Source organism: Schistocerca cancellata, chromosome 9 (assembly GCF_023864275.1).
Source record: "Schistocerca cancellata isolate TAMUIC-IGC-003103 chromosome 9, iqSchCanc2.1, whole genome shotgun sequence".
NCBI classification, from domain to species: Eukaryota; Metazoa; Arthropoda; class Insecta; order Orthoptera; family Acrididae; genus Schistocerca; species Schistocerca cancellata.
The window spans coordinates 180,627,970-180,637,791 of NC_064634.1; the positions used below are offsets into that span (position 1 = coordinate 180,627,970).

The window sequence follows — 9,822 nt, forward strand, 5'->3', positions numbered from 1 at the left end:
TAAAATATTCTCGTGTTTCAAGCCGCGTTAAGTGGTTAACTGCCCAAGAGCTCTCCTACGCCATTGTGAACTGGTTGACTGTTGTGTGGAAGCCGCTGCCCTGCTGGATTGCAGCTGAGTACGACATGGGATCTACCGATTGTGGAGTTGAAGAGATATGACGGGCTACCAAAACGTTACCGTATATAGTGCGGGACTGGGTACCAGTGACGTCACTGGCGAAGGCACGGCTGTATAAACACGCGAGCGGCATTCACACTACAGTCAACCACTTGACAATGGCAGAGATCTCTGCCGGAAGCTCGTGGGCATTTAACCACTTGACGCGGCTTGAAACCCGAGAATATTTTATTAATGGGTATCGCCGCGAGCACATGCATTCCCACAGAGTGATTCTTACTTCTTTGTAGTTGTTAGTTGTGAAACAAGAAACTGATGTGATTCAAATTTGATCTGTGAGTAGTCTCTCATCGTTGTCCGACACATGTTTCGTAAAGAATTTTTTTTAATTCATACAAAATATTTTCGTACTTCTTAAAATAAAGAAAATTTATAGAGACAATTAATTACTGAATTTATGCTAACACATATATTATAAACAAAATAGTTCTTCCTAAAAAGAAATTCTAACGTCAAAACTTTTAACATGTTGACTGCTACCATCGCCGACAATGGAGCCTCTCTATTAACGCCGTGAAACATCCGTCACTTAGCGTGCAGCAGTCAATGTGTTAAAGCTCTATTTTATATCTCAGTTCAACGTTGTCTCGAACGAATAATAAATGCTAACAAAATACGCTATCAATTCAATAACACTTTCACTCGTGAGAAAACTGAAGATGAACAAAAAATCGTGTAACACACATTTTTCAGTCTGAGAAAAGATCTTTCATTTTTTGTTGGTACGAAAGTTTCATTTTTAGTGTCGCATACCTCACCCGTTAAAAACGAAACATTTACAGGATCACTTTGTTGTCGGTCCGACTACTAAAAAATACATTTTTTTTCAGCAAGAGGTAAACGTAACAAATTGAAATTTATGCCACATACTAAAATCTGCGGTTTCTTGGCGGTGTAAAAAACTGAAGCTTCTAAGTCAATACAATCACAAGATACGGCCGTTTATGCCACATATTTTGATACCCTCAAACTCAGTCATCAAAAGCTATAAGGTAAAACGAAAAAATCTAAAGATTGTGGAAATTTATAATTATATTACACGAAAAGTTATTTATTTTGTCATTTACTATCCGACTTCAAACTTAAAATTAAAACATTCTCGAAAGTCTTGGGCCGCGCGGGGTAGCTGTGCGGTCTCTGGCGCCTTGTCACGGTTCGCGCGGCTACCCCCGTAGGAGGTTCGAGTCCTCCCTCGGGCATAGGTGTGTGTGTGTGTTGTCCTTAGAGTAAGTTAGTTTAAGTTAGAATAAGTAGTGTGTAAGTTTATGGACCGATGACCTCAGCAGTTTGGTCCCATAAAACTCACCACAAATTTCCACTTCGAAAGTCTTGGAATTCTGAGGACTGATATCTTGCCAGTATCGATGTCGACAACAGACAAAAGTCGTCGTGATTCTCGATTCCCAGGATAGATGACTGTCTATGTACTAATTAATTTTCTACGCAACGCACAGAGTTCTAGTCCTAGTCGCACAGGCCACTTTTTGGTGAAACAGGTGTCAGAGTGTGAAACCCGGTGCCACCGCAAACCCTACTGTACTCATTTCTGGCTGGGCCAACGTATCCACTGAATTTAGCGATTCCATTCAGTGCATCGCCTAACGTCACCCGACACTGCGGAGCTGTTTGCAACGCATCCCAGGTTATCAAAAATTTTCTGGTAGCACCTCTACTCATTTCTCCGACCAAATACTGACGATGAAAATTTTGCCCCGCAGGATTCGAATTCCTCCCGCAGACTCGTAACAGTTCGGTTCGGCCCGGCCCTCGTCTATCTCCTCCCCAGCCACCCCACAACCACGTCCCCTACGAATAGGACCTTATTCTCATCCTAAGCTCCAAAGGCAAATATAAACTCAGACACAAAACACACACTGAGTATCGAATCAGCATCAGGCGACAGACTATTGTTAAGTCCTCATGAATTACGACAATTCCTCAGGCTTTTCACCTCTCTCGATTTGTACCAGTTCACTTACTTGTAAACTCACTGAATGATCACATAGAGGATTTTCAGCACTCTAGTAAGTCACCGATTTGCACCTTAAGTATACATTTTTTCTGTAGACTTCACGTGTCATCCATCTTTATTGTTGGGAGACGCAGTTGTTGAAATAATATGGTCGCTGCTGCCAACTTACTGGTTGGAAAATGTTAGACCAAGTGATACTTTACGAGCGAAATGAGCAAGGGATAAGGTTAAGCCTTGTAACCGAAAGAGACTCCTCCTCGTGGTTCATGTAGAAAGCATAGCCGTTTTATACCAGTATCTGCTACATCATTTATTCACAATGGATTTTCTGAACGCTGTTTTCTCTTTAGTTACATATTCCAACCATCTGTTGTTCTAATACAACCCTGGGAAGCATTAATTAATATCTGTGGACACTTTACTTTGGAGAACGTGTAGGTAGTTTTAAAAATTCACAGTTCTTAGGTTACTAGTAGTCAAGGAAAAAATGAATGACTGTCTACCTGCGTCATGTCAATATGGAAAAATTAATCAGACTTTTCATATTTTTTTAATAGTTTCATCTCAGTTTACTTAGTAACAATTTTAGGTTCAGGTTTACAATCGGAAAATGAAGGAAAATAAAATAATGAAGCAATCCAGTAAGTGTGACGTTTATTTCTGTCAATAATACTTATTACGCGTGACTTTGCTTGAAAATGTATTGAGACTACGTAACAGGAGCACGTGTGTTGCTGAGTTGGTCCGTGTAATGTCGCCCGACTGTCAAAAAGTCGTGCGGAGACCACAGGAAAGCTCAGACAAAGACCACGAATATGTGGGCTGCACGTGCGCTGATATGCGCTTTGTGGTCGTATCTCGTATTCGCGGTTCATTCTAACGTCAGTTATTTTATTGCACTCGTTCTGGCAGCGGATGAAGACGCCGTTACCTTAAACCTGCTTGTGAAAGCACCACACATTACGTCAACCACGTACGGCGCTGCGAAATCATGGTTCAGTTTACCGTAGGTTAACTGGTACATCAATCTCGATTACTCCGCACGGCTGCGAGGTAGATGTAGTTTGTGATATTCGTGTACTGTCTTACAATTAAAGTTGTTAAAATACTTTTAGGGCAGAGTTATTTTGTAAATGATCTTCACGTGCAGTGCATCCCATGTGCCTCTGCGATCAGACTTCCATTTGCTTCGTACGTATCGATTTACTGTACTTACCCTTGACACTATACCATTTTTTGTCTATAGGGAGTGATAAGCAGAGTAAACGAATGCTGGATGCCTCATTGTATAGTTTTTGCAGATTATGAAAAGGCGTTTGCTTCAGTTAGCCATCCTGCTGCTATGCAAGACTCAGCTGTGCAAAGGGTGAAGGCGGCCTGTATTAACGTCCTGTACCACATATACGAAATTCTACAGCGCTTCTCACTGTCAGGGAACCAACTCAGGCGTTTCCAAATCACGAAGGAGTGAAAGAAGGTTATCCAATCTCTCTCAAGCGGTTTTATGGCGCCGTTGGCATGGCACTGTCAGAATTAAATTAGGAAGAGAAAGAAATTTGAATCAACAAGAAGAGCTTTAACAAACGAGATTTTCAAATGACATTGTGCTGTTGGCAATTCATTTCGAAGCACTAGAGACGTTGATATCGTATCTCGCCTGAGAAGGTCAGACAGTGGGACAGAACATAAACATTTCCAAGACGAAAGTCTTGTTTGTGTTCTCTGTACATAATACAATAGTAAAGCAAGTTATGTAGTAATATTACATTAAAATGTAATTACAAATTCTTTTCATGTACGCGAATTTTAGATCTAAATTGAAGTTGTAATATAGGAAATCGGTAAAAATATGTTATTCGCCAAAGTACATAGGTTAATCATGCTTTAATATCTGTTTACAGATACCAACATAAATGCTTCTATAGGTTCTCAGTTGCTGAAAAGGAACTATTGTCGACATAATACAACAATATGCCCAAAAAAGATGGACAGGATGAGTACTTAGGTGCTCAAATTCTTCCCTTTATACCAAAAGAAACAACGTCGAAATAAAATGACTCGTGGGGAGAAAATGTTCAAATGTGTGTGACTTCCTAAGGGACCAAACTGCTGAGGTCATCGGTCCATAGACTTACGCACTACTTAAACTAACTTGCTCTAAGAACAACACACACATCCATGCCCGACGGAGGACTCGAAGCTCCTGAGGGAGGGGCCGATGGGAGAAAGACAATGTATCTGAAAGTGAAGTTTGGGACAGTGATCAAGAGTGACAACTTTTAACAAAATTAACAGCGTTGTTTAATAAGTAATAAACGTGGAGTTAACTACCACTATACAAATCAAGTCATTAAAAAGGATAATGATTTCCATTATATTGTCTATTTTGATACGTATTGTTTAATTATGAACTTTTATACAAATAATAAGAATTTGTATGAACACGTCGAATTGACTAAAAAGAATATTTTTCTTGAAAATATACTTTTTTTGTTAACCGATATTTGTGATAAAATGCTTGTTGTTAAATAAAGAAGTGGGTATGTCAGTCTTTTCTATTACCATTTTCTGTAATTTGGCTTCATTCTATGCTTCAGCTTCCGGTATCAGAGTGTATTCTTTCTGATGAGAATGTGGGAGTTACTATGAGGTTTGTGAATAATACTATTCAAGATTATCAAGCTTTTTCAATACGTCTCAAAACTACTGTTGAGCGACATGTCCGCCTTTTGCTCTCAACATAACCTTCGGTGGGGATCTGACCGGAGGAGGGAGTGTTATGGTCTGACGAGTGTTTTCGTGGCATTCCCTAGGTGATCTCGTCATTCTGGAAAGCACAGTGGACCAACATGGTTATGCATCTGTCCTTAGGAACCATGTTCGTCCCGATACGTAGTTTGTTTTTTCCTCGATACAGCGACATATACCAGCAGGACACAGATCCTGTTGTACGTGAGTAGTTCTGAGGCCACAAGGATGAGTTTACGGTACTGTCCTGGAACCAAACTCCCCGGATTTAAACCCAATCGAGAACTTGTGAGATCACCTGGACCGGGCTGTTGACGCTATCGATCCTCATCTGAGAAACATGGCGCAGATGGCCTCGTCTGTGGGTTCACCATAACTCCACATCCCTGTCGGTACCTTCCAGAACCTCACTGGCTCTTTTACGGTACGTCCGCGCAGTAAAATGAGGTTTCTCAGGCTTTCCACAGGTGGACACATTGATGTCACTGAACCGTGCAAATAGCTCCGCTCCGCTCCCTGTATGAGAGGCATTTGACACTATTGATATGATCTGACCGTTGGCTGAGGATGTTTAGGTCGGTGACCCTCTTGGTACTATTCCTGCGGATAAGATACATGGCCGGCCGGTGTGGCCGTGCGGTTCTAAGCGCTTCAGTTTGGAACCGCGTGACCGCTACGGTCGCAGGTTCGAATCCTGCCTCGGGCATGGATATGTGTGATGTCCTTAGGTTAGTTAGGTTTAAGTAGTTCTAAGTTCTAGGGGACTGATGACCTCAGAAGTTAAGTCCCATAGCGCTCAGAGCCATTTGAACCGTTTTGATAAGATACGTGTCAGCATAGAGTTTCACCCTCTCCTTCGTCATCAACAATACAGAGAGCACACCCATCACGAGTTCAAAACAGCCTTTTTCACTGAAAAGTTGCATAACACCTGACATGAAAGTCACTGAAGTGTTCCCACACTGCAGCGACCATGTCTTGAGTTACAGCTACCACAGCTGCTGTTACGCGAAGTCGCAAGTTCATTCATTGTTGTTTGTAACGGAGTCTCTTATAAAGCCCCACAAGATACATACAGTCAGTCTGAGGTCCGGCGACCTTGGAGGCCAGTAATGTAAGGCTGAATCATTTGGTCCAGTGCGACCGATCCATAGTTCAGTAATTCCTTGATTTAAAGATTCCCGTACTCCCAGATGCCAGTGTGGCGGTGCTCCATCCTGTTGGTAAATGAAGTCATTCGTATCAATTTCCAACTGTGGGAAAAGAAAGTTATCAAGCATATCGAGATACGTGCTTCCTGTAACAGTGTTCTAGGCAAAGAAAAATGGACCATAAACCTTTTCCCGTGAAACTGCACAAAACACATTAAAATTTGGAGAGGCACTCTCATGTTGTACAACTTAATGTGTGAGCCGCGGCGTTTTGCTGGCGCGCCAGCGTATTTGCAAGTACCTCGCCTTCGCGCTATTATCTTTGCTTGTGACACCTACTGAGTCTTGGCTGCTTTATCTTTGCCGGAGGAGTTAACTGGAGGCTCTCCTGAAGAACGTGACAGTTGGCGTCCGATGTCACCTGAGGCCGGAGTGCGCTTGTGGTGGAGCGGGAACCGACCACATGTATGGGGCAGCTTGGTGGAGAGCCTTCCATGTCGCCTGTGAGAAGGGTTGTTGCTGCCTTGGCTTGCGTGCTGCTAGTTCCGGACACGGCTGTCTACGGTCGTCCGCTGCATTATTGCCCCCTGTTTTACCCGACGCAAGCCATATCGGACGTCTAGCGAAAGGTTAAGTGAATTTGTCCGTGATATGTGACTGCAGATTTGTCAGCATTGCTGTAGTGCTTTAAAATATATCGAACGTTTTTCATTTGCCTTATGTCATAATAAACTTCCTGTGGTGTGAATGCATTCTGTGGATCCACTATTGGGTGTATTGCTGAAACGTTGGCTGTAGAAGTTCTGCAGATGTTCAGAGTGATATGCTATGTAATGAGCCTTGTATGTAGGAATAATTTATTTAGTGAGGTGTGTAATTCTTCTTTTACCGCCAAATGTGTATTAGAAGAAGGGATGGGAACAATAACAGCTACTGAGGAATATAAATATTTAGGTGTGAAAATTACAAATGATGGGAAACAGGACAAACAAATTAGATCAAGAATAAATTCTGGAAAGACGACAATCTCTTTATTGAATGGAATTCTCTGGGACAAACACATAACAACTGATAACAAAATAAGGATTTTTAAAACAATAGTTAGGAGCATTATTACATATGGTTCAGAAGTGTGGACAACAAAATGGCAACTGAAATCAAAATTATTAGCCACAGAAATGGATTTCTGGAGACGTTCAGCAAGAATATCAAGACGAGAAAGAATAAGAAATGAAGTAATCAGAGACAAGATGAAATGTAAAAATTCAATTATTGATTTCATCGAGCACAAACAATTTAAATGGTATGGACACATCAGACGAATGGAACAGGAAAGGCTACCAAAATGCATAATCGACTGGGTACCAATTGGAAGAAGAAAAAGGGGACGACCACCTGATACATGGAAACAGGGAGTTCAGTCAGCAATGAGGAAGAACAACATTCCTGAAGATTTATGGACAAATAGAGAAGAGCGGAGAACAATAATTAGTGACTTACTGTAATCTAGAATAGGTGCTGGAAAAATGTACTCACATTGTAAATCCAGAATAATAATAATGTGTATGCTTCATTGTATTGCCACAATTAATCCAAGATTCGGTATTTTTCATTGAGAATAGTTGCACATATTTGTTACAACTGATTTTGTCCTTTTATCTGTCAGCTAAGTGATAAGACTTGCTGTACACTGTATTTATATTTGGAAGTTGATTAGCTGTGTCTGCGTGGTCGTCATTCCGCAGGAGAAATGTTTATAAATATTAATCGAAACATAAAGTACTTGATCTTAAAGAAGGCAGTATGCCGTTTTATTAGTGAATAATTTAACCTGTTATTGATATCTTTTGGTGGTTGTTTACATAGTCCCTGCGGACCTGTTCTGTGCGCTTGTTTAATGTTACAGCTGGCTGGCTGGTGTTTTGGAGTAAGCGCTACCTTTCCACCCCCGGGTACCGGGGCTGTGAAATCCTGGATAGCTGGAGGTAACTTCGGGTCGAAGCTCGAGAAGTGGATCATGTACGAACTGCTGACTTCCGCCTTCCGCTCTTGGCTTCTCCAAGTTAAGTTATCGTTCCGCCTTCGAGCGACCTGGCGTCACTGCTCGCTAATTAATTCTCGTGCTAATTATGTTTACTGGGGTTATTATTATATTTATAAAACTTTGTCTGAAGAGCAACATACAATTGTGAATTAATTTTCAGCCGTCAGGCTCATAATTGTTAGTGATTTTAAAATTTTCTTATATACGAGATTTGTTTCATAAAAGATGTTGGTAGCAGGTTAAGATATTGGTGTTTTAAAGCAATTTGTTTATGTGATTGTTAAATAAAACGAGTGATAACAAAAGGGGTCCAGTCCTTCCTATTTGTTTCCCTATTCCCCAGTAGACCAACGTACCAATTTGGTTGTTCCATACCGCATGTTCTCAGATTATGACGGTTCACCTTTCCATTTAAATGGAATGTTGCCTCACGACTAAACATTAAGGGTGGAAGAAAACAGACATCGTCTATCTAGCCAAGAACGAAACTACAGAACGCCACACATTGTTGTTTTTCACCTTCGCGAAGTGCTTCCAGTAGCTGAATTTTGCATGGTTTCATGTATAAAGGTCGACGCAACATACGCCAGACAGACATCGGGGGCATGCTGAGCTGTCGAGCTGCTCAGCGAACGGATTTTTGCGGACTCCTTTTGAAACTATGGCGGATGCGTTTGACGTCTGCGTCGGACACTCGGGGACGGCCTGGCGATTTGCCTTTAGACAAAGAACACGCTTCTCGGAATTGTTCATGCCACCGTGTAATGCTCTGTGCCGGCCGGAGTGGCCGAGCGGTTCTGGGCGCTACAGTCTGGAACCGCGCGACCGTTACTGTCGCAGGTTCGAATCCTGCCTCGGGCAAGGATGTGTGTGCTGTCCTTAGGTTATTTAGGTTTAAGTAGTTTTAAGTCTAGGGGACTGATGACCTCAGAAGTTAAGTCCCATAGTGCTCAGAGCCATTTGAACCATTTTTTTGTAATGCTCTGTGCTGTAGGAGAATCCACACCATACCTAGTACGAAAGTCACGCTAAATAGTTATTACTGACCCGCACTGCGCAAAACGTAGAACACAAAATGTTTTCTGTTGACTCGACACCATTTTTACTATAACTGAAGTGGGCGCAAACTGCCGCTACGTAGCGGGAACCATGTAAAACTCGAGAGTTTACTATTTCCAACAATTCATTGTTCACGCATTATCTCAAATAACATAATAGTTACGATTTTTTTGACTTTGATGATTCTTTTAGTATATTCCACCGTACTTTGGAACGCCTCGACTCGTTTGAACCTAACGTAGTGCACAGAAGGCTGTCTACAAGAAGAAGAAAATAATTTGTAGGTAAGATATGTAGAGTCGCCCTAGAGGTGAGAATGGTGATGACGAGTAAAAATAATGGATTGATGCCGTGACAGGGAAACATGGACTCCTGTTAAATAGCGTTACATTGCGTTACATTGGCGTTCTGCACTACCATCGTTGGCCAGTATGGGGGCGGGCTGGGAAGAGATTATTTCAATGATTTGAAGAGGCGCAACGGTGTTGCTCATGGGGTCATAGTGTGGCCACTGGGTATTACTTGAGATCATAGATGGTAGTGATTGAGAGGACTGTGGTGACATCACAGATACACTGCATCGTCATGTGTTAACTGTCATGCTACAACATAGTGGTGTGATTTTGCAACAGCGCAATGCTGATCGACAAGACTTTTTCCTGTCGCTT

General features: G+C 41.8%; 1 long non-coding RNA gene across 1 annotated transcript in view; it reads left to right on the forward strand.

Moving 5' to 3' along the window:
- Window positions 1-8,381, forward strand: part of LOC126101101 (uncharacterized) — a 341,158-nt gene extending 332,777 nt beyond the window's left edge. The window contains exon 3 of the long non-coding RNA XR_007522262.1: window positions 7,958-8,381. This is a non-coding gene — a long non-coding RNA (uncharacterized LOC126101101). The remainder of the gene's footprint in view (window positions 1-7,957) is intronic.
- Window positions 8,382-9,822: the final 1,441 nt, after the last annotated feature.